We start from the raw sequence: 23,967 nt of genomic DNA, 5'->3' as shown, positions 1-23,967 counted from the left end.
TACCCTTCCCACATAGGGTGAACATCAAAACACACAAGGTTATGGACGGCATGTTGCACATGTTGTGGTTCTATGGCAGTGCCAAATTAGGTCCATCTAGTAATGCAGAGCTTTATTACATTCATAGTGGGGCTACAATTCTTTTATGGCATATTAGGTGTTCTATCACAGCATCATTCTGATTTTTCTGTGACCTTTTACGGTTGTTATTTCAAATTTGTGATTCTGCTGTGGTGTAGTGTGGCTGCAGTTCTATCCTGGTATGGTTGAGGTTTTGTAAAGGCACATGCTAGTTCTGTTAATGTAAGTTGCAAATCTGTTATTACACAGTTGTTCTGTTTTCAAACATTTGTGATTCGGTTACAGCACAATTAGTTATGTGAAATAACTGTAGTTGTGTAATGGCATGCATTTGGTTCTCTTACAGTATAATTGTGGTTCCTGTTGTGGTATTCTTATTCTGCTGGGGTTAAATGTAAATGTAAATGTATAGGCATTTATATAGCGCACTACTTACCCGGAGGGTCCCAAGGCGCTTCGACCGCTGCGAAACCCTTCCTGGCTTCCCTGAGAGATGGTCCCTTAATGGGTATCTCCAGGGTGAGACCAGGCATCCCCGGCGGTCTGGTGGGGCCGTTAGTGAAGATGAGGCAAGCTAATGCCCAGAGTTGCCGAGTGTGATTGCTGATCAAAGTGGGCACCGAGGCGAGAGAATTATCGAGTCCGCTGACCCTGGTCCAGAAACCTGCCGCGCCGGGAATCGAACCCTGGTCCCGGGCCGTTCTCTGCTCTCGGGTCTGCCGCCTCTAACCAGTGAGCCACACTACTTCTTGATGCTTTGTGTACAGTACTGTGATGATTATGTTATAGAATGTGTTTGAATAAGCCAGCACACATAAGTGACCTTTCAGTTACAGTACCATCAGCTGTTTGCCTCTATTTGGTGACTATAACACTAATTCAGTCTGCCTAAGCCAGAAACAATTCCTTCTCTATTCCTTTCCAGATTTTGGGTGAACACTTCAGCATTCCACAACTCGCTTCCTTTCCAAGCTTCAATTTATTGGAAACGCTATGCATTCCAAGCCTCACACTCTCGAGTAGCCATCTTTGATATTGGTGTGCTGCGTCTTTGACCATTGGTTCAGACAGTGACAGTAACCCCGCCATGCTGTTATTGTCTCTGATCAGTAGACTCTACTGCGGGCCTTTCCCTAGGTCTTGACTTGTATATTTTTGGGCCTGCCACTTATCTCCTATACCTTCAGTACTAGTTAGGACTTAAAGTTACCACAAGTAAGTTACCCTTCACTTCCCATTATGGAGTTTCATTAAAATGTATTTATTTTTCTCTGCCAAGAAATCAATGTACAAGGCAAACCTACGTCCAATGTCATGAATCACAGGTGGTTCCCCACTGTCACTCCCACACACACTCACTCCCCACTGATATGCGGTACAATGGATATCGACATGGTACGATGGATATCATACAAGTTCTTATCAAAGCGATCACGCACATACGCATTCAGCACCCTAATGTGGCAGCAACCACTGGAGAAGTTCACCCATAAAATGCAGAGCAAACACGGGCTCAGGGCAATATGCGGTCATGCCAAAGGAGTCCCCAACGGCCTTCCAGCACCAGCCCAGTTCTGTGAAGCACTGGGGGGGTGACACAGTCACTTGACCCGCTTCTGATTATTCTTGGAAGCATTCCTCCAGCCCAGTCAGTCAGTCAGGCTCCCCAGGCCAGAGCCGGGCAATAATACCTGGCAACACGGTGTCATTGGGGAAGGACAGGTGAGGAGGGGGCAGATGATCCGCTGTGCTGAGAGCCAAGTAAGGGAACAGTATATGAGTGAAGCAGGGGGGCTCTCGGAAGGAGGACACATTGATGAGAGTCGCACCCAGGCACTCCGGGCACTACATCGGATGCGTGATGATATGGGTCGCACACAACCAGTACGATTACATACAAAAAAGAGCTGCAAAATCAATACCTTTTGGAAATGAGAGACAACGTCTGGTGCACGTCGATGTTGGCCGCACCAGACAGTTCTGGTCACCCACACAACGAAGAGTTGCAAATGTCATGCATTCCTGGAAACGAGGCACAGCGTCCAGTGCATGTCGCTATCCAGTCACATACAGAGGCACAAGTTTAGCAATGCTTCACGAGGTAGAATGAGCACTACTATAGTATGCCCCCACTTTCGAGGGTCGCAACATGTGATCCAGATATCCCAGGCATTGAGCATGCAGTTTGCAAGTCGCATGAGGGAGATGCAATACGATGGATGAAGTGGGCCATGTGGGTCCCGCAACAAGTGAGTTCGCTCACCAACAAGATGCTTAAGCGTGTCAAGGTCCCCACAATGAGGGTGCCACATGCCTTAGATGCGGGCCAGATTTCGGGCTCAGCACAAGGCAATCTGGTTCCCAGGGACAATTCTTAGTTCTACGCTGTGCTACCAGTTGGGTTCCAGCAGACAATCTGGATTCCTGAGGGCACTGCGCTTTAATTGCCACAAGTAGACAGTGTGGGTCACACTGGGGAGACCTTTGATCCTCCTGAGACTTCCGAAAGAACAGGAGGAAAGCTCAACAATCCCTTAGAGAGCACAGTTCAGGGTTCCACACAGCAGCAGATAGTCAGCCCAGGCCAGCCACCATTCAGGGAGGATACACGCTCCCTTCCAATGGCAGTAATCCTCTTTGTGCACTACAGAGTCCTCTGTAAATATGCACCACGTAGTCCAGGTTCTCCGGTCCTACGTCCTCATAAGCGTATCTCACCTGTGCTGAAATATGGCACCAGTAGTGATACTGTAGTGTCCCTTTGAAGAAGAGGGTGGTTCAAAGGATCTCCCTTCGAACCACAGATGTCTCCCCTAAATTTTAGTCCTATTGCCATGAGGCTGTGAAATGCAGATTTTAATCTTTAGTGGGGCCATGATTTGGCTCCAGAGGCCAAGTGTCAAAAACTTTTACTCCATTCTCTCCAGCAGGCCTGCAAATGGCAGAAGTCTGTTGTACCAGTCGCATGTCCAGGGTTTTATAGCTGTCACTGAGGAATGCTCAGATGTGCAACTTACAAGCGGACTGGAGACAAGCGAACTGGAGCCAAGCACCAATGCACACAGAATTTAGAGCACAGAAATGCACACCCTCTTGAAGTGGCCTTTCTGCACAAATTACAACAAAACGCCATTACTACTGGCAAGGAGTTGACACTGCGAAGCCAAAGATGAGAACCATCATGAGGTTCTTAAATGTAAGCCACTGTTGCAGCCCGAAGTGGCTTCAACCATTTGACAATGTTATCCAAGGGGAGGAGAAAACTTCATAGGCAGTGGAAACACACATGGATATTACTCACTATCTGGGTAGGGAACACATATGTGTACCTGCCCTGTCTTTCACCGTCCACTCGCTTCACCCCTTCAGGCGTACCCTTGGAGGTCAAAGTTCCTCTAAGGGCCAGTCTGAATAAATACGCAAGTGCATGCATCAGCCTGCCATGGCAGTCTGGAAACGTCTTTAAGAGCATAATCGGTGCAAAATCCCCCAGCCTGCAATGCAGGCTGGTCACATCTTCAAGAGCACAATGAGTGCAAAGCACACACCAGCCTGCAATGGCAGGCTGGACACATCTTTAGGCTGTATTTAAGAGCACCATCAGTGCAAGGGCGCACATTAGCCTGCCATGGCAGACTGAACATGTATTTAAGAGCACCATCAGTGCAAGGGCGCATGCTAATCTGCCATGGCAGGCTGGACACGCCTTTAGGAGCACCATTGGTGTAAAACTCCCAAGCCTGCAATGGCAGGCTGGACACCTAGTTAAGAGCACCATTGGTGCAAGGGCGCACAATAATCTGCAATGGCAGGATGAACACATCTTTAAGCGCACCATTGGCGCAAAGCACACACCAGCCTGCCATGGCAGGCTCGACATGTAGTTAAGAGCACTCTCGGTGCAAAAGCTCATACCAGCGGTAATGGCAGGCTGGACATGTCTTTAAGAGCACCATGGGTGCAAAGCACACACCAGCCTGCATTGGCAGGCTGAACTCGTATTTAGCAGCACAATCAGTGCTGGTGCGCACACCAGCCTGCATTGGCAGGCTGGACATGTATTTAAGAGAACCATCAGTGCAAGGGCAGACAGGTGTGCATGAGCACACCAGCCTGCAATGGCAGGCTGGACACAGGTCAATTCAATTTTCAATTCAAAAAGTCTTTATTTTGATAAATATATCATGAAAGACTATACATAAATAAAACTACACAGGTTAAAAGTATCAGTAACACAGCATTCCTACCAGAGAAACGAGTCCAAAAGTTATTTCATACAGTTAATATTATTAAAAAAGAGCAACAAGATTTAAAAACCTGGACAATAAATTAAGTTTTTTTTTTTTTTAAAGAAAAAAAAATACATAGGTCTTAAAACAGTAGGTGCGAGCGTGTACCAGTCATGGCAGACCTGACCTACATTTTAGAACCTCAGGGAAGAACCCCTTCCTAACATTTGTATGAAGGGCACATGCACTTTCTCACTGCACTTACAGTGGGAAAGTGCCCCAGGCTCTACGTCCTTAACACAGGAAATGGCCACCCCCAGGAATTGTCCCATCAGAAGAGCCGACCCCTGAGGTAGGAAAAACCCAAATGAGGGTCATCCCTACCCGGGCAGTGCACACGCCGATGTACCTACACGGCCACTCACCTACCCATAGTTTGGTGGTAGCAAAAGGCCCCCTCAGGGGTGACAATGGAGTGAGACAGGCCACCTTGAGTATGAGACGTTTTTGACAGGCTACTCAGGCGAGTGGCACGGTCAGTGTTGTACCTGCCCTGGGTATGTAGTGTACATTTTTACAGGACACTCTCAGGTACGACACCTAACCCAATCAAGTAAGCACCCTATCCTAACATGTGCCGGAAGGGAGCGCGCCCCCCTAAGAAGACCATGTCCATCAGTTCGGGTGTGTCCATGCATCTTGTACAGTACTGTGGTGATTCTGTTATAGAATGTGTTTGAATAAGCCAGCACACACAAGTGACCTTTCCATTACAGTAAAATCAACTGTTTACCTCTATTTGGCCACAGGACAGTAGTTGAGTCTGCCTAATAACACAGATAATCCCTTCTCTATGCCTTTTATCATTTGGGGTGAACACTTCTGCATTCCACAACTCGATTCCTTTCCAAGCTGCAGTTTGTTGGTAACGCTATGCATTCCAATCCTCACCCTCGCGAGTAGTAATCTTTGATATGGGCATGCCTGTGGCTTTGAGCATTTGTTCCGGCAGTGACAGCAACCTCGCCAGGCTGTTCCTATTATCTCTGAGAAAGAGACTCTACCGCAGGACTTATCCTTGGTCTTAGCTTGCTATTTTACTGGACCTGTCACAGATCTCCTAAACCTCCAGTACTAGTTTGGACATAAAGTTACCCATGAAGTGAGGCTTCAGTTCCCATTGCTGAGTTTCATTAAGATTCATATATTTTTCTTTTCCTTCCGTTCACTATGAACTATCACCCATTCTTGTGGTTCATGCTTGCTTCCGTGGCCAGGTCCATGAACCGATAAATATATTATATTCTTGAATATCCATTGAAGAGATCTTCATCCTAACGCTCCAAGCTCTTCATAGTCTCTCTTCACACCTTCAGGAAGAGCCTCAAGACCTGGCTTTTTGACTGACCCGGAGCTGCTGCTCCCGCCCACCCCCAAGCCTTGAGACTAGGCCTGGATGGTAATTTTGCATTCCGCGGAGAACGCGGAATTGCAAACAATTCTGAGATCTGTGGCTTCGTGGAATTTTTTGCTTGTTCACGATTTCAAAATGCATGTTCGCAAGATATTTACCCCCGAGCACGCAAACAGTGTTTGCGAACAGGAAAAAAGCATCACGAATAGGCGGAATAAGCAATTCCACATGTTCACGGAACTCTGCGTGCTCGCAGAGATTTTTTTACCATTTCGTAGAGCTTTGCATATCGCGACTACGCAAATTCTGCCCACCCCTACTTGGGACCCTCTCGGGTGAGTAGAGCGCTATATAAACCCCTGATTTATTGATGCTTTACTCCCGGCCTGCTCATGAGTGTTATTTTTGCCCTGTCTAGAGCAGAAAACCCATGTCCCATTTGAGCTTTTTGGAATTTTTTCATGCCATTCCCATGAACAGGTTCTAATCCCTTTGAGCTTTTGCAGGTGTCCCCCTGGTATAATTTTGTCGTGAGACCCTGGATGTGGAATCGAAACGATGTCAATCCACAAATAAACTGATTGCCTTCCCATGATCTACACATATACAGGTCACTTTGGGCCTGTTTTAATACACTGAAAAAAATCTTGCAGTGATTTGTATATCAAAAATACTGCATTGTAATGTTTGCATTACTGTTTCACCAAGTTTTAGGAGTGGGTTCTTACACAGGAGTATATTACTCAATACTTATGCACACTTATAAAAAGAGTAATGTGGTTTATGATGTAATAAACTACTACGTACGACTAGAACCTGTGGAAATGTTATATAAGTCATACCATTTACAGTAATTTTGCCAATCTATATACTTAATTTTCCTTTGAACGAGTTCCATTTCAACCTTTGTTCTCTACATAGAGGTCATAGGACAGTCATATTTTTGTTATGGTACAGTGATGGTTCTGCTACAGCACAACTGTGGTGGTTGAGGGCTTTAGTCTTCACAGCACAGTTTTGGTTCTATTATGGCGCGGTGGTCGATCTGCTATTGTACAATTATGGATCCATTGTTATGCTGTTGTGGTTCTCTAACAAAGCATTTGACGTTCTTCTATGCCAGGCTTATGCTTCTGGTATGTGTTTATCGGCATATTTGTATGTGTGACGGTGGAGTGATGGACCTGATGTGGCACTGCGGTGTCTTCTAAGTATACGGTTGTTGATTTGTTACAGCGCAGTGGTGGTTTTATTTTGGCACCCTGCGGGTCTTTTATAGGACGCTGTGTTTCTGTTGGGGCCCAATTGTGGATTTGTGATGAGGCAGTTGTGGTTCTATTATAGTACAGTTGTGGTTCTGTTAGGGCACAGATTCGGTTTGGTTGTGGATGTTGGTTGGTTGTGGTACAGCTGTGGCTCTGTTATGATAGGGTTGTAATTCTGCCTCCTTTTCTTTGCGGAGCGGCTTTATTCGCACAGAGCAACTGCTTTTCAGAGAGGGTATGATAGCATGTGCGGAGATTGTGCAAGGCACATCTCATCGCTGCACCTCTGGAGGCTTAAATGTGGCAGCCAAACAAATGTATTTTTGCATGATTGCTCGATTTAGACTAGGAGACTAAAAATAGCTGTGCACTGGCTGCGGGTTCGTTATTAGGGGCAACGGCAAAATATCAGGCGGCAGGTGCCCGGTATGGCTGGTGTATTATAATGTGATATATTCCGAAAGCCTCTCGCAAGGCAGTCTGATTGCTATAGAGCATGTTACATGGGTGAAGAAGTACCACTCCCCCAAGCATCACTGGCCCCAGCAGATTCACTGGCCCCAGCTTCACCTACTCCCAGCAGCATCACTGGCCCCAACATCACTTGCTCCCTGCAGCATCACTGGCCCCACCATGACTTGCTCCCTGCAGCATCACTGGCCCCAACATGACTTGCTCCCTGCGGCATCACTGGCCCCAACATGACTTGCTCCTTGCAGCATCACTGGCCCCAACATGACTTGCTCCCTGCGGCATCACTGGCCCCACCATGACTTGCTCCCAGCAGCATCACTGGCCCCAACATCACTTGCTCCCTGCAGCATCACTGGCTCCAACATGACTTGCTCCCTGCAGCATCACTGGCCCCAACATGACTTGCTCCCTGCAGCATCACTGGCCCCAACATCACTTGCTCCCTGCAGCATCACTGGCTCCAACATGACTTGCTCCCTGCAGCATCACTGGCCCCAACATGACTTGCTCCCTGCAGCATCACTGGCCCCAACATGACTTGCTCCCTGCAGCATCACTGGCCCCACCATGACTTGCTCCCTGCGGCATCACTGGCCCCACCATGACTTGCTCCCAGCAGCATCACTGGCTCCAACATGACTTGCTCCCTGCAGCATCACTGGCCCCAACATGACTTGCTCCCTGCGGCATCACTGGCCCCACCATGACTTGCTCCCTGCAGCATCACTGGCCCCACCATGACTTGCTCCCTGCAGCATCACTGGCCCCACCATGACTTGCTCCCTGCGGCATCACTGGCCCCACCATGACTTGCTCCCTGCAGCATCACTGGCCCTAGCATCACTTGCTCCTTGCGGCATCACTTGCTCCCTGCAGCATCACTGGCCCAGAGCATCACTTGCTTCCAGCATCACTTGCTCCCCGCAGGATCATTGGCTCTAGCATCACTTGCTCCCTGCAACATAACTAGCCCCAGCATCACTTGCTCTCAGCGGCATCACTGGTTCCCAGCATGACTTGCTCTCAGCAGCATCACTGACTCCCAGCATCACTTGCTCTCAGCAGCATCACCGACTCCCAGCATCACTTGGTCTCAGCAGCATCACTGGCTCCCAGCATGACTTGCTCTCAGCAGCATCACCGACTCCCAGCATGACTTGCTCCCAGCAGCATCACTTGCTCTCAGCAGCATCACTGACTCCCAGCATCACTTGCTCTCAGCAGCATCACTGACTCCCAGCATCACTTGCTCTCAGCAGCATCACTGATTCCCAGCATCACTTGCTCTCAGCATCTTCACCGACTCCCAGCATCACATGCTCTCAGCAGCATCACTGGCTCCCAGCATCACCTGCTCCCAGCAGCATCACTGGCTCCCAGCATCACTTGCTCTCAGCAGCACCACTGACTCCCAGCATCACTGACTCCCAGCATCACTTGCTCTCAGCATCTTCACCGACACCCATTATCACCTGCTCTCAGCAGCATCACTGACTCCCAGCATCACTTGCTCTAAGCAGCACCACTGACTCCCAGCATCACTGACTAGCAGCATCACTTGCTCTCAGCATCTTCACCGACTCCCAGCATCACTTGCTCTCAGCAGCATCACCGATTCCCAGTATCACTTGCTCTCAGCATCTTCGCCGACTCCCAGCATCACTTGCTCCCAGCAGCATCACTGGCCTCCAGTAGACTCACTGGCCCCCAGTATTCAAACTGCCTCCTAGCAGCTGCACTGGTCCTCAGCATCACTTGCCTCCCACAAGCATCATTTGCGCCAAGAAGGGATGGAGGGATGTGGGTGGCGCTGGGTGACATCAACCTGCCTTCATTCGATGCTGGAGCGCAGCTGACTGTCCGAGAGGCGGCCACTACGCATTCCTGGCCCTACATTCGCACTCTTTCAAGCAAAGCACTGGTATTAATCCGCAACCCCCGTCCGCCCCGCAGACGCCCCTCTTACACCGGTGTCTGGTGCGACTGTGATTTCACACGTGACTTTCCCGAAATGCGGGGAGGGAGCTCAGCTCTGGGCGATGGCCGAATGTAATATTTTGGCTGCTGTGGAGGAGCCCTTGCTTCACGTCCTGTATTACACTGGCCTCTTGTTGCCCAGTGAGGCTACACAAAACACACACACACACACAACAGTCCGAGGCGCAGACAGGGGGGACACAACAGATGACACTCGCGGCTGTGACGAGCATTGAAAGGTCACCAAGGTGGAATCAGCTGATCAATGTCTGCGAAGCCAAGGCCCCGCCCCTGGCTGCGGACAGCGGTGCCGTGCACGTGTCTGTCTGTCTGTCTGAAGGTGTGCCGCGCTGGTCAGTGACAGGCGGCGGGGAGAGGTGGGTTGGGATGTGCGTGTGTGCATTTGCGTGTGTGCATGTTCGTGTGTGCGTGTGTGCATGTGTGTGCGTGCGCGCGTTGTGCATGTGCGTGTGCATGTGCGTGTGTGTATGTGCGTGCGTGCATCTGCGTGCGTGCGTGTGTGCATCTGCGTGCGTGTGTGCATGTGCGTGTGTGTGTGTGTGCATGTGCGTGTGTGCGCTTGAGCTGCTGACCCCGTTCCGGCAAGGGGAAGGGAGGGGCCGGTACAGAAGGTTCTCCAGCCAGCCCTGGCCACACAGACGAGGATGCCTCTGTCCTATGCGTAGGGCTGACAGGGGTAGGGAGAGGGGGGGCGGAGAGACCTGCAGCAGTGAGGAGTGGAGGGGCCTCTTCGCTAAGAAGAGAGGTGAGAAAGGACTTGCAGCTCTCGCCACTGCGAGGAGAGGAGTGGACTCCTGGCCAGCAGTTGTCCCTGAGAGGAAAGGACTGTGGCGGACCCCGCTGCAGCTGCAAGCGAGGGGAGGGGTGCAGTGGGCACAACTTCAGCTGCAAGCGACTAGAGGGGTGCAGTGGGCCTGCTGCAGCTGCAAGGGAGAGGAGGGGTGCAGTGGGCCCTGCTGCAGCTGCAAGGGAGAGGAGGGGTGCAGTGGGCCCAGCTGCAAGTGACAACACGGGTGCAATAGGCCCAGCTGCAAGCGAGGGGGGTGCAGTGGGCCCTGCTTCAGCTGCAAGTGAGAAGAGGGGTGCAGTATGCCCGCTGCCGCTGCAAGCAAAGGGAGGGGTGCAGTGGGTTAAGCTGAGCTGCAAGGGAGAGGAGAGGTGCAGTGGGCCCTGCTGCAGCTGCAAGTGAGAAGAGGGGTGCAGTGGGCCAAGCTGCAGCTGCAAGGAACAGGAAGGGTGCAGTGGGCCCTGCTGCAGCTGCAAGGTAGAGGAGGGGTGCAGTGGGCCCAGCTGCAGCTGCAATTGAGAAGAAGGGTGCAGTGGGCCAAGCTGCAGCTGCAAGGAACAGGAAGGGTGCAGTGGGCCCTGCTGCAGCTGCAAGTGAGAAGAGGGGTGCAGTGGGCCAAGCTGCAAGGGACAGGAAGGGTGCATTGGGCCCTGCTGCAGCTGCAAGTGAGAAGAGGGTTGCAGTGGGCCCGCTGCATCGGCAAGTGAGAAGAGGGGTGCAGTGGGCCCAGCTGCAAGGGAGAGAAGGGGTGCAGTGGGCCGTGTTGCAGCTGCAAGGGAGAGGAGGGGTGCAGTGGGCCCTACTGCAGCTGCAAGTGAGAAGAGCGGTGCAGTGGGCCCGCTGCAGCTGCAAGCGAAGGGAGGGGTGCGGTGGGTCAAGCCAAGCTGCAAGGGAGAGGAGAGGTGCAGTGGGCCCTGCTGCAGCTGCAAGGGAGAGGAGGGTGCAGTGGGCCCTGCTGCAGCTGCAAGGGAGAGGAGGGGTGCAGTGGGTCCCTCTGCAGCTGCAAGTGAGAAGAGGGGTGCAGTGGGCCAAGCTGCAACTGCAAGGGACTGGAGGGGTGCGGTGGGCCCTGCTGCAGCTGCAAGGGAGAGGAGGGGTGCAGTGGGCCCTGCTGCAGCTGCAAGTGAGAAGAGGGGTGCAGTGGGCCCTGCTGCAGCAGCAAGGGAGGGGAGGGGTGCAGTGGGTCCTGCTGCAGCTGCAAGAAGAGGGGTGCAATGGCCTGATGCAGCTGCAAGCGTGAAGAGCGGTGCAAAGGGCCCACTGCACCTGCAAGTGAGAAGAGAGGAGTCAAGGGCGGGAGAGTTGAGGGCCTTGTTGCAGTTATCTCAAGGGAGGTGAGGGGAGAGTTGAGTGCCCTGCTGCTGTTTTCTTGTAGAGGGGGGTTAAGGGCCTTGCTGCAGTTGTCTCTGAAGGTGGAAGAGCTAGGGGTTCTGCTGCAGTTGTCTATGGGAGGGAAGAGTAGAGGGCCCTGCTGCAGTAGTGTGTCTGGGGGGTGGGGGGGATTGAGGGGGGGAGAGTTGAGGGCCTTGCTGCAGTTGTCTCTCTGAGGGAAGACGGGGGCCATGGGGGGGAGAGGGGGAGCGTGTGAGTGTGAGTGTGAGTGTGTGTGTGTGTGTGTGTGTGTGTGTGTGTGTCTCTCCATCCTGCAGCTCTCGCTTAGGGAAGGAGTGTGGCTGGCCTGGCTCACCTGTCCCTGGTAGGGGGCATATGCGGGGTGGAGGGTCTTAACGCATGTGTAACTGAGAGAAGTGATGTGGCAGGCCTGCTACAGTTTTCCCTGAGGAATGATTCCTGAGTTTCCTGCTGCAGTTGTCCCTGAGAGGGAAAGAGTGGCACATACCCGCCAACTCACACGGTGCCACCGTGCGACACATGATATTGACTTCCCTCAAACGGTCTCCCAGGGAGGAGCTGATATCACAGGGTGGCAGGGAAAACGAGCTGAAAATCACTGTAAATAGTGCTGACACCCATTTACGGTGTGTGGAAAGGCCCTAGGACATCGGCACCAGCCGCAGCAAGGTTTGGGGGGTTCAAAAGTGCCTCCTAGGTACTTCTCAGCATGAGGCCCCGCCCCCTTCTAGGCCACACCCCGTCCTCACATGGTGAGATTGTTCTTCAAGTTGGCAGCTGTACTACAGTTATTCTCTAAGATGAGAAGTGTGACGCTCTGCACTAGTCACTTGATGAGGGGCGTGGAAGGCTCAGCTTCACCTGTAGCGGAGGGAAGAAAGAGCGAGAGAGGCCGGCGCATGCTCACCTGGCAGGAGGGGACTCCTTTCAGCCGCAGCACAGCATCTTCCCCACTGTCCTGCAGCGGCTCCAGCGCATTTCCTGCAGGCAGCGTATCCCGTGGGCTCCCCGTGAAGCCACTGTATCTCCTGCTGGCGCTTAATGGAGGTTATAGGGGGTCTCTCCTCCGGCCCCCTCCGGATGCCAATATATCCTCTGAATGCCACAGCGTTTCACTTCCTGGTTACAGTGCATTCCCTGAAGGCTCCTTCAGTGGGTCACAGTGCATCCCCTGCAGAGTCCTTCAGTAGGGTACTGTGCATCCCCTGCACACTCCTTCAGTAAGGTACTGTGTATCCCCTGCACACTCCTTCAGTAGGGTACTGTGTATCCCCAGCACACTCCTTCAGTAGGGTACTGTGTATCCCCTGCACACTCCTTCAGTAGGGTACTGTGTATCCCCTGCACACTCCTTCAGTAGGGTACTGTGTATCCCCAGCACACTCCTTCAGTAGGTTACTGTGCATCCCCAGCACACTCCTTCAGTAGGGTACAGTGTATCCCCTGCACACTCCTTCAGAAGGGTACTGTGTATCCCCAGCACACTCCTTCAGTAGGGTAAAAGTGTATACCCTTCAGTAGGGTACAGAGTATCCCCAGCACACTCCTTCAGTAGGGTACTGTGTATCCCCAGCACACTCCTTCAGTTGGGTACAGTGTATATATCCCCTGCACACTCCTTCAGTAGGGTAATGTGTATCCCCAGCAGGTTCCTTCAGCAGGTTACAGCACACAGCTGGCTGTACCTTCTTCCGGTTACTGTGTATCTTTCAAACCACCCCCAGTGGCTCCTCCTGCTGGCGGTGTTTCTCTCTGATTGTACACTGTTGGTCTTTCAGGTTACAGCGTATCTCTGGCTGACGTTATCTGCGGATTGCAATGTATGTCGAGCTGGCAGTGTACCTGCTGTGCGTCAAGGTGTACCCCCAAGCAGATTGCACCGTACGTCTTGCGGGCTGAAGCTGGCAGTGTACCTGCTGTGCGCCAAGGTGTACAGCCAGCAGGCTACACTGTGTCCCAGGTGTGCTCTGGGGTAACAGGTGCCCCTTTCAGATTACACTGTTTCTCTGGTTGATACTCCAGCTGATAGTGGTTATGATGCCGGCTCCAGTGTATCTGCCAGTGTGCCCTCCTGCAGCCTACACTGAAGGACTCGTTTGCTCCAGTGTATTCTTCACCTCCTTGCAGTGCACCTGCCCAGGTGTGTTACAGGGATGCTTAACAGGCTACAGGACATCTCCCATGGAATGCTGCAGCTGGCAGTGGTTCGCCTGTAGGCTGCACTGTGTACTCTGGTGTTACAGGCACACTTCCAGGTTACAGCCTACCTCCGGGGCAGCTGGCAGTGTGGGTCCTGCTGGTTACAGTGTATTCCTTCAGCACTCCAGTGTATTCCCGTTGGATGGCAGTGTATCACTTTAGCACTCCTGTGTATTCCCTTTGTGTGACAGTGTATCACTCCAGTGTATTCCCTCTGGGTGACAGTGTATCACTCCAGTATATTCCCTTTTGGTGACAGTGTTTTCCCGTTGGGTGGCAGAGTATCACTCCCGTGTATTCCCATTGGATGGCAATGTATCACTCCAGTGTATTCCCATTGGATGGCAGTGAATCATTCCAGTGTATTCCCATTGAATGGCAGAGTATCACTCCAGTGTATTCCCGTTGGGTGACAGTGTATCACTCCAGTGTATCCTGTTGGGTAACACTGTATTCTGGTCGGGGTACAGTGTATCCTCGTACGGTCGCTCTGTGAACTTGGGTGATTCTCTGGTTACAACGTATGCCCTCGGCTCTGTTGCCAGTGAATTCTTCTCCTGGTCACTGTGTATCCTCTCCCATTTGCTCTGTGCACATCAGTGTGCACTCCCCTCCAGGTGACAGCGCATCCTCACCAGCTCCTCCAGTGTTTCCAGTGACTCCCCTCCAGGTTCCAATGTATCCTCCCAGCGCCCCCTGCGGGTGGATCTCTCGCAGACACGCTGCGTCCTCAGGTCCCTCGGAGGCGGCTCTGACAGGTGCAGCCGGATGTCTCCTCTCCCGCAGCTCCCGGACTCTGCCCACCTCCTGCAATGGCTCCAGCTCGCGCCGCCTCCCTCCGAGGCAGGCCCAGGGAAGAAGCGCAACCGGCCCCAGACACAAGCCCGACCGGGGCGAGGCATGCACAACGACGCGGACGGCGTTCTCAGTTTCAGCCCACATAACCGCACACTCTGTAGTGTATGCAGCAGGCTATAAAACGTGCATAGTTCCTATTTCGTTGTATTTAATGTATGCACAACTCGACGTTGATGCAACAATAAAAGAAATACAAATATTGAAGCAGAGTTTCTATTAATGTGTGCCCAATTTGATGCAGCTTGCAAAATTCCCTTAATTTATATTTATTCAAAATTATTGGGAGCAGCTTCATTTTGGTATAGCCAAGTCTATCTTATTGCTTACTCTCCCTCGTGCAAAAAGTAACTGCGCATCTTAATGGCATCATGCATGCATAATAAATGTTTGTTCTTTAATCAAAAAACACACAGTCGATTGTTTCACTTGATTGAATTCTGCGTGAAAAGGACTTAAAAGTTGTAATGTATTTTTTGTAAATTATCATGTTTCAATGATTATTAGTTGATTGCCACATGCTGCCTGAAAGATATTTCAGTATGCAGTGTTTTTTTTCTACTGCACCAAGTTATCTTTGCTTGCTTTTTTTACTCACCAGAGTACTGAAATTGTTTGTCATAACCTTCCCATTGTATTTATATATTTCTTCTGGCACATATGCTGCATGACAATATTTCAGGTCAAATCCTGTAGTATACTTGAAGACATGCAAGCAAATAAAAAAATAAACATTCCTGTTTCATTTCCTACTAAAGTAGATCGATTTGGTTAGTTTGTATTATAATTCAAATCACTAACAGGTATTGTCAGAGGACCTTCTCCCCACATTTGAGCAGATAATATAATATTTGTTCCAGATGGAATGCGGCATATCACTTGCAGAGCTCTCCAAGGAATGTGGGAGGCACCCACTGATTCTCTGTCTCACCTAATTTATACGCAACTCTGCATCTAAGAACTTTGCAGATAGTAATAAAATGTGCATTTTCCAAAATGCATTTTCCTTTACAACATTAAGAAATAAATTAAATATAGTGATTATTACATTTCTCAAGATTATAGGATTTCTGTATGTTTCATAGGGTGCTCTTTTCATTAGTGACTTGCGTGTGACTCAAGTTGAAGTTGTCACCATGAAAATGTTAGTCTGGGATAATGATTTCACCAAGGGTCTCATACTCCATTGACCTGGTACAAAGCCCATATTTCGCAGGGACCTGAGAAATATGGAAACTATTTCACATGTCCCTGTACATGTTGGTTTCATCATCATAATGACAGCCCCCAAACCACTCTCTATAGTGCTTTACCAATGTTAGGGTCCTTATGAATATGCAGAAATGGGTGGTCACATTATGCAGCAGTGTTCTGTGAAATCGATTTTATGCCAGAACCTTTCCACTATTCCACATTTACACACATTTTAAATGTACTGCCATCTTGTATTCCGATGTTGGAGTCTTGAGTAAGAGAATCCTAGTTTTAAGTTTGGCAAAAACAAGCGAGAATTACAGGTTTAGAGTAGTCACATTTCTACTGTACTCCACTGTATTATCTTTCAAAGGCCTTCTCACATTCTTCCCACGAGAAGCAATGCTTAATTTGAGCCGGCGCTCAGCACCAGCACCTAATCCTCGGCACCAGTTAAGGCACATGATTTTCCCCAGACCACAGGATGTTGAGCCACGCCGAGACTCGAACTGGGTTCCCCAGCTCCAAAATCAGCAGCTCTACCCATTAGACGAAGTCTTCTCCAGGTTATTAAGTGCCGGGGCTCTAGTCAGTAGGCAGTTTGCACCAGCACATAGGTCCTGTTAGTGCTGCCTCCTGAGGAGAGCCCCACCACCTTTTATTTTACAAATTAATCACTGACAAGAAGAGCTAGGCATTTGCTCGTTAGCTGCTATTGAGAGGTTCATATGGAATCACATGGCCTATCCTCGGTTTGCCACATCATAGAAAATGTATATAAGAAACGTGAAACTGAAGTGAACTTAGCGTTGTATTCCCCAACAGCCAGATGGTGAAGCTCTAATCTTTTGTTATGCAAACCTGCACTATGATTATTATTTCTGCTTGCTGTTTTTTCCATTAAACATGTACTAGAGCTCAGTGGGCTTTTAGAGTGTTGTTTTCCTTCAACAGCACCTGGTGCATTGCGTGCGAGGACATGTCTTCACTCAGAAACTAAATGGGACAAGCACTGGGCCGGACCCCAAAACATGACCCAAGGTGCCAAGGTAAGGGAGATATTTCTCCAAGGGTACAAGGTGGAGCTTGGCCCGGCACTGGATCTGTCAGGGTGAACCACAAAAAGTCACTGAATTAACCTGAGGTGTCATATCACAAAGCAGTCAGGCTCATGTTAGAGTCATATATATAGTGAGATGTAGATACAGTGAGTGTTGCTGATCCTTGTGGTTGACAAGGAAAAGCACTATGTGTTTTTAAAATACTCCTTACACACTATGATTCCCATAGTGTCATGCTTCATCATGGGGGTCTTCCCCTCCCTCTATGGGGCGGGGCGTGCTACTACCTGCGGACTACGCGGGAGCATTTGTTGTTATGAAGATAGGCTATGTGTGGTGCGAAAACAATGTGAGTGGTAGGGGGTGGAAGGATTATGTGAAAGGTGAAAGATGTGAAATGTTAAAAATTCCCTGGCTATTAGAAAAAAACAATTTATTCACTTCTCTATCTGGAAATGTTAAAAAGGGGTTGTGGTAGGGTTATTTACTATGTCCTACTTGGTCGACATGTTTCATAAGCAGTCCCCCCTGCTTTACTCATCAGGACCTATGTTGATCCCTACTACACTCATATGCCTAGTTTCCTAAAATAGACTTGCAAAAATAAGCTAGTCTATTTATTCCTGGGCTTGAGTAGGCCCTTACAAAAAATGACCCAATCTGGTCTCTGAAAGAAAAGGAGAAAAAAAAGGGAGAAAACAAGAAATAAAGGTTCAAATTACTTTAATGAACTTTTTTTAAATAACACATCACCATCACGTGGATATATATTTGACCTGTAGAAGGAAGTAATGTATTTTTCTCATAGTCTTTTTTCATTTGTCATTTTTTCAACTGCCAAGCCATGCCTTCCCTGGACCGGAAACAAACTTCCGAGGACCGGTTTCTGGCATTCCAGCCGTCTTCGGCCCGGCTTGCTCGAATCCAGTGGCAAAGTGAGTAAGGGACTCACGTCTGAGCATACCCTGCCACACTTATGGCGGCCAAAAGCGGTACAAAAGGGGGTGGTAATGGACGGAGCATCTGAACCAATCAAACACTCACACCAAGTCAAAAGATCTGGGTTTAATCAATCACCGTTCTTTAGCCCACTCTGCCACCCCAGTTCAGACATGGCTATATGCAAATCATTCTGACCCTGTGCCTCATGGGAACAGTCCAGCCCGAACTGCCAAGCCATGCCTTCCTTGGACCGGAAACAAGCTTCTGAGGACCGGTTTCTGGCATTCCAGCTGTCTTCAGCCCGGCTTGCTTGAATCCAGTGGCAAAGTGAGTAAGGGACTCACGTCTGAGCATACCCTACCACACTTATGGCGGCCAAAAGCGGTACAAAAGGGGGTAGTAATGGACTGAGCATCTGAACCAATCAAACACTCACACCCAGTAAAAAGATGTGGGTTTAATCCATCACTGTTCTTTAGCCCACTCTGCCACCCCAGTTCAAACATGGCTATATGCAAATCAGTCTGACCCTGTACCTCATGGGAACAGTCCAGCCCGAACTGCCAAGCCATGCCTTCCCTGGACCGGAAACAAGCTTCCGAGGACCGGTTTCTGGCATTCCAGCCGTCTTCAGCCTGGCTTGATTGAATCCAGTCTTTTAAACAAACAAGGGGGATCCACTAAATGGCTTGGGACCATGGGTATCAAGTATTTCAAAAAACAAAGGTCCTAAGCCTAGAACAGTATTTCAAAACCATGACATAAAGACCACAATCGGACAATATGTACACTTTTCTTATACCCAGCCGGGCAAAGAATTTATTAGGGAATATATGACAAGTAGTCAATTTATACGTTACAATGTAGCATCAAACATTTAGTGTTTGAAGTAAGGCACAAGCCTGTGCTGTACTAAGCAATAGAGAAAGGGTTCTGAGAAAGGGTGCAGAAGAAAGAACAGTTTACATCAGGCAAAAAGAAGGTTTGAGCAAAGCCCGGTACTGCTTTAGAATTTAAATTGGCAGCATTCCCTAGAGTAGAGCATACATATATAAATAACAATGAAACAACTGTATGTCTACAGAACAAAGTCAACGGCGTTTCGATCCCGCGCTCAAAATAATGGGATCATCATCAGGACTTAATATATGCCTGGAGTAACATAAAACAATATGCCTGTAAGGAGAAACAGGGAAAACAGAGAGGCAAAAATATTTTTAGATCGCGTACTCTGTGGTGAAAAGTAAACGGTCAACTTAGTCACACTCTAACCGTCATGCAATTCGGAATCGCAGTGCAGTGAATAGTGTTGGTTGGTGTTGGTTGTGGCATACAGGTTGGTCATAGTGGTACTGCTTGGCTGTGCCTATTTTGTGAAACGCTGGCATTTCTGTGATCGTGAGGAACTGGCAGCGTGTGTGTATATCCGCTATCTAAAAGTCGGATTTGGTGAAGATTAGTGCTAAAATTGGCAAGGTGCAGGACTCGAAAAAACTAAAAATGGGCGTGATCAGACTTAGTGTTAGCAATATAACATGCTCGCATACCCCAAGGGCTGGAAGATTCCGGGTTCAATTTAATTGGCAGGGGCCACTCAGTACGTTGGGTGAGGAACTTCAAGGAACTAGAAAAGATATGGCAATAGTTAGTTATGGGACCCTGGTGGGCTCGGGTGGCAAGCCTCCTCAATGGTCGACACTTACCAACTTGCAATTCAAAAAGTTGCAGACTGATTCTATGGTTTTAGTTAAGGCGCCCAGTGTGGGAGCTCCGTCTAGATGATTGATTCTCCGTTTAAATTACGATCTGTGGACAGGAATTAACAATGGAAATTAGCAACAGGGGGGGTGTATAGATACGGCGAAGGTCATGGGCGGACGCATTCTCACCTTGTTAGAAGATGAGTTAAACCATGAGAGCGGTCAGATTGATTCGATGATCCGCTGTGCGGGGGCAAAGTGAGCGCCGTGGTTTGAGGCGTTCTCACCGTGTTTACAGGAAGCTTGTCCGTGACGGCGGTCGGAAAAATGCACGATCCGCTGTTGACAACAAGGGAGGGGGTTTAGGATGTAGCTACGATCACAGGGTGACCGGGGTGAAGTTGTGGGCTAGGGAGGAGTTCTTACCTCACACGACGGACGAGGTGCCGATACACCAGTTCCTCGCGAGCAACGCTGCTTCCTAGTGGGATAGCGTGCAGCCGAGGTTAAGACAGTACGGTCATGTGACCTTGGTCACATGATCGCGGGTAGAATGCGTAGGTCCATAAAGAGGTGGGAATCTCTCTCAACTATTGAATAGAGAAGAACTCAAGTCCATCATCCAATTTAACACTATCAGGACTGGCTTGTACAGAAGCGAGGACTGGACAAATCTGCTGTGAATCTAACTCAACTTCCCTTTGTTTTTGCTCATATGAATTCCGGAATTTTGAACTCTTTACCTAGCTCCGGCTGTTTGCAAAACAATCTTCAAGTTGTCCTGATAATGTACTCAGAAGGTCTAAACATAGAAACTGTGAACCTGGCTGTTTTAAGTATGTTTTGTATAGTATAATGCTTCTTGTAAGTGACTTTTCGGTTAAAATGATGTATGTCACTCTCACCCCTTAAGCACTAATTCACTGCGCCGTTACCTGTCCCTTCACTGTGTATCCCCGCTCTAAGATGACCGCCGCATTCTACCCGCGATCATGTGACCAAGGTCACATGACCGTACTGTCTTAGCCTCGGCTGCACGCTATCCCACTAGGAAGCAGCGTTGCTTGCGAGGAACTGGTGTATCGGCACCTTGTCCGTCGTGTGAGGTAAGAACTCCTCCCTAGCCCACAACTTCACCCCGGTCACCCTGTGATCGTAGCTACATCCTAAACCCCCTCCCTTGTTGTCAACAGCGGATCGTGCATTTTTCCGACCGCCGTCACGGACAAGCTTCCTGTAAACACGGTGAGAACGCCTCAAACCACGGCGCTCACTTTGCCCCCGCACAGTGGATCATCGAATCAATCTGACCGCTCTCATGGTTTAACTCATCTTCTAACAAGGTGAGAATGCGTCCGCCCATGAGCTTCGCCGTATCTATACACCCCCCCTGTTGCTAATTTCCATTGTTAATTCCTGTCCACAGATCGTAATTTAAACGAAGAATCAATCATCTAGACGGAGCTCCCACACTGGGCGCCTTAACTAAAACCATAGAATCAGTCTGCAACTTTTTGAATTGCAAGTTGGTAAGTGTCGACCATAGAGGAGGCTTGCCACCCGAGCCCACCAGGGTCCCATAACTAACTATTGCCATATCTTTTCTAGTTCATTGAAGTTCCTCACCCAACGTACTGAGTGGCCCCTGCCAATTAAATTGAACCCGGAATCTTCCAGCCCTTGGGGTATGCGAGCATGTTATATTGCTAACACTAAGTCTGATCACGCCCATTTTTAGTTTTTTCGAGTCCTGCACCTTGCCAATTTTAGCACCAATCTTCACCAAATCCGACTTTTAGATAGCGAATATACACACACGCTGCCAGTTCCTCACGATCACAGAAATGCCAGCGTTTCACAAAATAGGCACAGCCAAGCAGTACCACTATGACCAACCTGTATGCCACAACCAACACCAACCAACACTATTCACTGCACTGCGATTCCGAATTGCATGACGGTTAGAGTGTGACTAAGTTGACCGTTTACTTTTCACCACAGAGTACGCGATCTAAAAATATTTTTGCCTCTCTGTTTTCCCTGTTTCTCCTTACAGGCATATTGTTTTATGTTACTCCAGGCATATATTAAGTCCTGATGATGATCCCATTATTTTGAGCGCGTGATCGAAACGCCGTCGACTTTGTTCTGTAGACATACAGTTGTTTCATTGTTATTTATATATGTATGCTCTACTCTAGGGAATACTGCCAATTTAAATTCTAAAGCAGTACCGGGCTTTGCTCAAACCTTCTTTTTGCCTGATGTAAACTGTTCTTTCTTCTGCACCCTTTCTCACAACCCTTTCTCTATTGCTTAGTACTGCACAGGCTTGTGCCTTACTTCAAACACTAAATGTTTGATGCTACATTGTAACGTATAAATTGACTACTTGTCATATATTCCCTAATAAATTCTTTGCCCGGCTGGGTATAAGAAAAGTGTACATATTGTCCGATTGTGGTCTTTATGTCATTGTTTTGAAATACTGTTCTAGGCTTAGGACCTTTGATTGAATCCAGTGGCAAAGTGAGTAAGGGACTTGTGGTAAATAAAATTACTGGGACTATTTTTCTATACATTAATAACAATAAGAATAGCTCATAAAATGAGAGGCAGAGTCCGTGGTATCTGAGTCATACGAGCTTTAATTAAGATAACTCGAGTCAACGAGAATCGGGTTCCATCACCACTAAGGTTCAGGAAGGGATATCTAACGTTTTATTAACATCACACAATATATATAGTAAAATCGTACAATTGCAATGAATACAGTAGGCGTAACAAGTGAAAGTAGAGAGAGATAAGGACATATGGGCGTAAAAGAAGGCGTGTAAGGAGGCGTACACGGAGGTGTGTACCAGATGAGTCACAGAGGTGTCATAGGTGGGTGGATGCATAGAGAAAATCTGCAGGGTCAGCAGAAACCTTTTCCCTACATGTGCGCGCAACTGAACATGACGTGAGATTGACGTGTAACTGGGGAGAGCTGGGGGGTTTGACTTTAGCACTAGTAGAGGAGACTGGAGTCTGGGATGTCAGAACGACCTGCACCTTTGGCATATCTGATATCTTGTGTTTGGAGGATGTATTATCTGAAGTAAAAGGTCTCTCGGGCAGAGGCCGTTCATCACTGAATGCTAGTGAGTGCATATATTTCTTCGTGCAATGAAAGGGCCGTTTGCCTACTATGGCAACGGGTTCAGTAAATCACTTGCATGGAGACAGGAAGGCTGGGCCCTATGCTCTGCAGGCGGAAATATGTTTACCTATTTCACTAGACTGGAATGTGTTTTTGCGGAGGCTGAGCAGATAACTGTAGGCAAAATACCGTCTTGGCAGGCAGGCCAGGCCGGGCCGGGCACCGCTTCGACTAGGCAGGGAGTAAGGTAGAGGTCAGGGATGCATACCTAAACTGCAGCTTTCAGAGACAGAAGAGGCTCGGAGCCTGAATTCAGGGCCTGGCTCGGCTGAGCCACAAAAACGTGTGCTTCTCGATGTTAAAACGTGTATCATGTAAATGCATTGGCAACGTAGGCTTTAAGGCTGAATTATCGTTTCGTTCATGGAGGGCCTGGTAGATGACATGTTAACGTTGGACGCAAATGCTAATGCGTCTTCATTTTGGCCATAGAGGAAGAGTGCATGGATGTCATGCATATATACTACACGTTGGGGTACACATAGGGGATACATAGATCATATAAAATTCAATTTTCCTCATTCCCTCCTTGTCCCCTACGTTCCCTTCAGGATATATCGATCTTCATGAGACCATCTATTTGTTCATACAGCATCATTTGCTCGTCCCTTTTTATTCGAGCACGGGAACGTGAACGTGGACTGGGAATACAGGCAGTGGCACACAAGCCGCAAATCGCTGGACCACATTGCAGACAGAGACAGCAACTGCATACTATGAGCAGTATTATTCCTAGGAATGACAATACTTTCCATCCCCAGGCTGATATCACACTCCAGAGCCAACCGGACCAAGTCCAGGTGCCAGGATTCTGGTGTATCTGGTGAGCTATTTTATGGAGCCTTGTTATTGCTGAATACACTGACGGTGCGTTATTAGGAATAAACACACAACAACTGGAGCCGATCACTCTACAAGCTCTGCCCCTATCAGCCAGGATGACGTCAAGAACAAGGCGGTTCTGAAGAACGACAAGTCTCATAGCAGACTGCTCTTCCGTTAAGTTACCTAAGGCAGAAGTAGTCTCATTCACTACTGCTTCCAAAGTTCTGGTTAATCTACGTATTAATTTACTATTTTGAATGGGACCTATGAAGAAAAAAAATCCTTTATTGAAATCTGTATATTGCTCCAATGTTGTCTCAGTCTGATCGACAATTGGGGACTCGATCTCCCTCTTATGTCTTACATGTACGAGTCGGGAATCTCGATG

General features: G+C 48.9%; 1 protein-coding gene across 1 annotated transcript in view; it reads right to left on the bottom strand.

The window, feature by feature from the left end:
* The window catches only part of RALGPS1 (Ral GEF with PH domain and SH3 binding motif 1), a 1,949,641-nt gene extending 1,935,027 nt beyond the window's left edge, over positions 1-14,614 (bottom strand). The window contains exon 1 of the mRNA XM_086924714.1: positions 12,509-14,614. The gene's annotated coding sequence lies outside the window, so the exon portion shown is untranslated. The remainder of the gene's footprint in view (positions 1-12,508) is intronic.
* Between the last annotated feature and the right edge of the window lie 9,353 nt (positions 14,615-23,967).

Source organism: Lissotriton vulgaris, chromosome 5 (genome assembly GCF_964263255.1).
Source record: "Lissotriton vulgaris chromosome 5, aLisVul1.2, whole genome shotgun sequence".
NCBI classification, from domain to species: domain Eukaryota; kingdom Metazoa; phylum Chordata; class Amphibia; order Caudata; family Salamandridae; genus Lissotriton; species Lissotriton vulgaris.
Note: the sequence above shows the minus strand (reverse complement) of the source record. Positions and strands in the feature narration are given on the sequence as shown.